Source organism: Sinocyclocheilus anshuiensis, unplaced genomic scaffold, assembly GCF_001515605.1.
Source record: "Sinocyclocheilus anshuiensis isolate Anshui unplaced genomic scaffold, SAMN03320099.WGS_v1.1 scaffold43, whole genome shotgun sequence".
Taxonomy (NCBI): domain Eukaryota; kingdom Metazoa; phylum Chordata; class Actinopteri; order Cypriniformes; family Cyprinidae; genus Sinocyclocheilus; species Sinocyclocheilus anshuiensis.
This window is the reverse complement of record NW_015549580.1, coordinates 1,648,057-1,654,626: the sequence shown is the minus strand read 5'-3', so window position 1 is coordinate 1,654,626 and position 6,570 is coordinate 1,648,057. Positions and strand designations below refer to the sequence as shown.

At 39.5% G+C, this 6,570-nt stretch overlaps 1 pseudogene; it reads left to right on the top strand.

Moving 5' to 3' along the window:
* Positions 1 to 940: 940 nt before the first annotated feature.
* On the top strand, positions 941 to 3,890 carry LOC107657626 (zinc finger protein 883-like; annotated as a pseudogene).
* Positions 3,891 to 6,570: the final 2,680 nt, after the last annotated feature.

Below are 6,570 nucleotides of genomic sequence, written 5' to 3'. Positions count from 1 at the left end.
TATTTAATGTAAATAATAGAAACCATAAACCATGAGAAGCCATATGTTTATCTCGGATTCCACTCCAGAGAAAGCAATTTTGAGCTAACAGTTGGTTAATTTGTTAGGTTAAACCAGAAAAAGTGATTTTGATATAAATTATGCACAAAACCAAAACAGATTTGGTTTCGAATATGGTCAAGAAAGCTTTGTGTTCTGTTCAGACGTTTTCAAATGCTTTTACAGTTTTTACTGTGGTTTATGCACATGCTTTTGATGGGGTTTGTCCATAATAAAATATCATCCATTAATGGTTACCAGGGTTGGTTGGTTGTGTTGTCTTTGTTTTTGTACCTGACTTAACACTTACTACTTCTAAAAATGAGTCTAATGAGGATAAAAGTACTTACTGCTGTGTGAAACCAAAAACAGTAACTGCACATTTGATCAAAAATTTAGTTATGATTGAAATTAGTTCTCTTGTCTGTTGGGATCTGTTTTGTGTTAGATGGATTTAGCTGTATTATATATTATATAGATGCTAAGAAAACGGTGTGAAAGTTGTTAACACATATAAGTTGCGTGATTTTATTAAGTCTAAAATGATTTTATTGGGAAATTTTGAATATGTCCGCTAAAAACTAAAAAGGGGGGGAAAAAAAGGTTCAGGCACTTTTATTTTGAAAAATCGCCTCAGCGTTTATCTTATTTTGAAACGAGTTGTCGTTGCTGGCTTTACATAATATTTATAACCAGCATCGGTTTAACGTATTTCACACCTGAAAGACGGAGTCAGTTCAAATTACGCTAGGTCCTTTATAGCTAAATTTTCACTAGTATAATTAGACGTGTTGGTGTGATTTTAGCGGTGGATGTGTAAGACGCCTGTTTGAGCTGTAGGATGCTGTACACTGAGGGCTGTGACAGTCCACTGGACAATCAACACAGTCTGCAGTCCAATCGAATATACATTGCCGCAGCAGATTAACTAAAGGTTTAGTATTGCCGGTAAGAACATTTTGTGCTTTACTTAAGTCAACACGACACTTCTGTTTACATCTGCATGTTTGCAACCCGCTAATACTGTCACATGAGCTATATTAACCTTCATGATTAAACATCCCTGCTGAAAAACACAAACCAGTGTTAGTTGGTGTCCCAGCCTGGTCAGGCAGCCTTCTTGGCTGGTTTTAGAGGAGGTTTGCGCAATTTTTGTGTTACTTGCTATTGCAATTTTAGATTAGAGAACAGAAGCCTTGACCTATTAGTTTGCATAATAATTAAGAAATTCTACATATAATAATAATAATAATAATATCATAGTACAAATGCTATACCAGGAATGTATTATAAATAAAACCGTACACTATATTGTTTTTCTCAGACATTTCTTTAGGTTGTGCACAAGAAAATGAAAGCTAACTTGTTAAAGAAAAGAAAGTTATCTACAAAAAAGAAAACCAAACAACTGCCAAATTGTGATGAAGAGCCATTGCCAACAAATGGTGATGGCATTAGTATCGACACAAATGAAACCAAAACATCTAATTACACTCAGGACTGCGCTATGGACACCTGTCCTGAGGTCACACAGATCAAACCAGAAGAAGGAGGGCTGGAAGCTTTGGGAGTCCTAACAGTGTCATCTGAACAACACCAACGCCAACAACAAAAGCAGCAGAAAGTCAATCTGCAGCCTCATCCTCCTGCTTTCAAAGCATTCGTTCCAAAGACAGAACCAGACTGTGTCCCTTTAAACCCACCTAGTTTTCAGGTCAAAACTGAGCCTGGCATTTTAGAAGTGCTGCAGAGAGATTGTGAAGAGATTGTAGATTGTTAGATAAACAGATTGTTCCTTGATTGTGAAGGAGGAGAATGACCGTTGGAAGGAAGTGAAGCTTGAGACGCTAGATGAAAACTCTGTGGGTGATTCTGGCCTGGAGAAAAACACAGGTAATACATGTATTTCATATGCCCTGATTTGTAAATCACAAAGATGACGGCAAGAGGCATGCTTTGAAATCCTGTAGTTTTGAATTTTATTTTATTTTAGTTCATTAGTATTATATTAAAATTATTAAAAACACTGTCTGTTAATTGATTGAAGATGATAACCTAAGAAGATTCATTTGACTTGACATTTGACCGCAAAAGACTGTTTCTTTATCAGTTGACATTATATTTTTCTGTCCCTTTTCCTCTCCGCAGCTTCCCCCTCCCTGATTTTTCCTTGTCCCCATTGCAGTGTGACTTTCATTGACTTTACATACTTGGACAAACACCTCAAATGGTGCCATCGAAGTGAATACCTGGCATGGGTGAAAAACCACAAAGTCTACAACTGCTCTAAAATATCCTCCAGGATGCTCAGCTGCTCGTCGTGCCACTATCGGTTCTTCTCTCCAAGGCAGCTGGAGACCCACATGCGCAGGGCCCACCTCCCTACGCCCAAACCCATCCGAAAGCGCTACACCTGCCCGCAGTGTGATCGTAGCTTTGATTACATCGGTAACCTGCAAAACCACTGCCGAAGATGCCATGGCTTAGCCACGGTGTGTAAAGATGGACAAATTAGCTGTGCTAAATGCGGTAAAAGCTTTGCTGGAGTCTGGGGTCTCGGACCACATCGCTGCCATGAGGATGAGAAGAAACCCAAGGTGGCTGTCGACGAACCCATTTGCACGGACCGTGGTTATTTGTGCCGAGATCGTGGCAAGAACTGCTCTACGCCTCAGTGTCTAACGATACACAAATGCACTCATGCTGGTGAGAAGCCATGCGTCTGCGAAGACTGCGGCCGTAGGTTTCATGATACGGGAGTCTGCGGAAACACAAAGTCATACATACAGGGAACCGGCCATACAAGTGCCCCGAATGTGGTAAAGAGTTTGCAAGGATGGCCCACCTCAGATGTCATCTGCGAACCCACACGGGGGAAAGGCCGTACCCTTGCCCCCAATGCGGGATGAGATTCAGCCACCGATCGACACTTTGAATCCACCAACAGGTTCACTCCAAGGAAAAAGCATTTTCATGCCCAGACTGTGGCAAAATGTTCTCCGCTCTGAGATACGTGAAGGTCCACCAAAGAGCGCACAACTCTGAGCGAATGCTGCAGTGCAGAGAATGTACGAAGACGTTTTCACGGGAGGACGTGCTCAAGAAACACCTACGCATTCACATGGGCGAACGGCCGTACCAGTGCAACGTCTGCAGCAAACGTTTTGTCCGCATCTCACACCTGAAAAACCACATGCGCACGCACACCGGCGAGAAACCGTACCGTTGCAAGCAGTGCGGCTCCAGCTACGCCCAATCTGGCGATTTGACCAAACACATGAGGAGACACACGGGGGAAAAACCCTTCGCCTGTTCTGACTGCGACCGCCGTTTCAACAACTCGGGTGACTTGAGCAAGCACAGGCGCAGTCACACGGGCCACAGACCCTACAAGTGTATGGAGTGCGGGATGAGTTTTCTCATGCCCCAGCACCTGAAGTTACACAAACTAACACACACGGGCGAGAGGCCGTACAGCTGCCCACGGTGTCTCCGCACCTTCACTCGCCCGCACCATCTTTCTCAACACATGGAAAAACACATATGAGGATGGATGGAAGATGGATAGCTGCACTACTTCTGTCTAATCTCAGTTTAATTTAGGAAAATGAATTGGGAGTTCATTGATTAATTTGAAATCAGTTTAATTTTTAAAAGTAACTGAATCCAGATGCATAGTCTTTCTTTCTGGACTGTCCTTAAAGGTTTAACATTATAGTTATTTTGCATGCTCAACTCCATTGGAGATATCGAATAGAATTAATGCCTTACTCTTATTGTTGTTAATATGGGCAATAAATTTGGCAAAAAAGCACCAGACAAACTGTACTTTAAAGTGTCTATTTAAGGCACAGGCGTCATTAGCAGTGTAGCTTGTATGTTAATTAATTTAAAGTTCATATTTAACCATTTAAAGACACTGTTGGTTCTACTTCTGCTGTGGCCTAATAATATTCTATGATTATTATTATTATTTTAATATTAATCTGTGAGCTTTATGATGGAAGCATTGAAGGGCTGCAACATCTCTAATTTGAGGTAAAAATTTCTCTTTGCTGTACTAAAGGCATCTGCAAATATGAATAAAAGGTGAATATGAGGCAAAATTGCAGAATTTTTATTTCTGTTTCAACACATTTATGCTAAGTGTAGCAGTGATTTTAGGGTTCCATTAAACCATTTGTGTTAATATAAAAGTATGTACTTTTGCCTCATTCATTTTTTTAATCATATTTTCAGATGCCTTGTGCACAGCAAAAAAGCAATTTTGTGTTTGTTATCCTAACGCTTTATGGAGGGCACTGTAAATCTGTTGAATTGTGTGTTGAATTGTCACCAAGTAAATACTGTAATAATTGTATTATTATTGTGGCTAGTTTAGATGAAAGTAAATGTACATTTATGCTTTGAAGCACAAGTATTCCTGATATATATATATATATATATATATATATATAAAAATCAGTATGAAGGTTGAAGATACAAGTTTGTAATTTCACTGTTAATTTTGAAAGAGATGATGAAATCAAATGAGTTGCACTAAAAACTTAACGCAGTGGTTTCATCATTGTATTGGCTTGAACTGTGCATCTGAAACTGTATTCTTCTTATCTTAAAACAGTAAATACAGTATGCAAACCATGGCCATTTTGTCTAAAGCATCGTCTTTTTGTCTTTCCTTCTCAGCTTGTGCACAGACAACCAAAGCATCGTTGCAGTCTGTGCAGATGCTCAAAGCCAATAGATGGATCACTTGGTCAAAGGGCCCAAACAGGTCTGCTTCAGTCAATGTTGGGGGAATAGCCCTATTATTTTTATGTCTGCGATTACGAGGACAGCACCGTGTCTGGTGCACTGAAACAGATAACAAAGATGTATTTAGGGCTAAATAATATTGAGTCTACCTTTGTTTAAAGCTGGAATCAATACTTCTTAAAGCATGTCCATTTTTCATTTAGCAAGCCTCTTGTCTGAGTGGAGGTTGTAGGGAGATGTATGGAAGGGAGTGTGTTTTAATTCTCTCTGTTGCTGTAGTAATAATAATAGTCAGAACAAGCACGGCTCCTAAAGATCGGGTGATAGGGAGGTGAGTCACATGCACAAAATTGATAGATTTTGAAACTTGAGACACATTACATGAGTTTTTTTTTTCCTCACATGATTTTCTTGTTTTACAGGGTACGGACAGAAATGACCATTGGAGACAGAGTAACATGGGTAAACCTTTTGAGTTTTTGAATATATGCTCTACAAACACTACTGTATTTTACAAGCCATATCAGTCACTCTATAAAGAATGTAAATGTTTATAAATTGACACAAACGTTTCAATTTGGTAGCAGTTCCTCCTTTGGGGCACCAGGGGGAAACAGATATCTGTCAATGTGTGTGCTTTTGGGAATTAGGATGTGCTTTGGTGCCATCTGTCTCTCCTGTGCTTCTCACTCTTCCCACAGTGAGACAACCTCCTGGGTTACTTCACACAAACAAGTGAAAAAGCACAACAATGCGTAACATGGATTTCTGCATGTGTTACTCCCTTGTCTCCGTGTCAAAGCTTTTTTTATTTCGTTGCACTGTGCTGTTTTTACATAATTTTATATGTATTCATTTGATAGATGTACGGCAGAAGACGCTTCTTGCGACTTTTTCCGCCTTTCCCGAACCAGGGCTTAAAAATGCATCACAGGACTCTGCGTTCTTTCTTTTTGTTGCACTATGTCTCGCGTTTTTTTAATGCAAGAATGCTGTTTGTATAAACAGTAGAGGAATACACTACACGACTTTAAATCTGAACAGATTTTAAAATGCTAGGCATCACACACTTGCCAACTTTGTAAATGGTTACAGAAAAACTTAACATACACTAAACGACTGAAGATCATACACTACTCGACTTTCAAGTCGTTTCGAACACAAAAAACTTGTGCCTCGTTGCGGAAACACATGACAAATGAAACCGGTACGTGTTCTGAAATTGCCTCAAAATATCAAACATGTTGGATGTGCTCTGACTGGATGGAATCATGGTCTGAAGCTAAAAAAAAAATGAGTCGGTGCCCATCATACACTAAACAATTTTCTGTGAACTCCGACTGCTCTAAATCTGCAGACCGTTGAATTTCGCCAACTAGCATTGACACCTCCAGACAAATCGGGGCAAAAATCTATGTAGAAGTCATGTAGCGTATTCCAGCCTTTAGTTTACTACATAGCTACTATGCTATCAAGTGTGTTTACTTGTTTTCTCAGATCATATTTTGATCTTTGACCTGTGATATGACCTGTGTTCTTTTGTAAAATGCTCCATCAACGGTCAGTGCTGAAACTCTAATACCCTTATTTACAGTCAGTTTTCTGACCGACCATCTCTAGAATACTCTAAAATTGAATTACTTCAATGTTGAATTAAATAAGAGCCCTCTTGCACATTTTTCCCCTATCTCCAATTTTTTATATGTAATTCCAGCAATCCAATTTTCTTCATATTTTCTCTCAATACTCTTGTCAATTTGCTGAAGGAACACATTG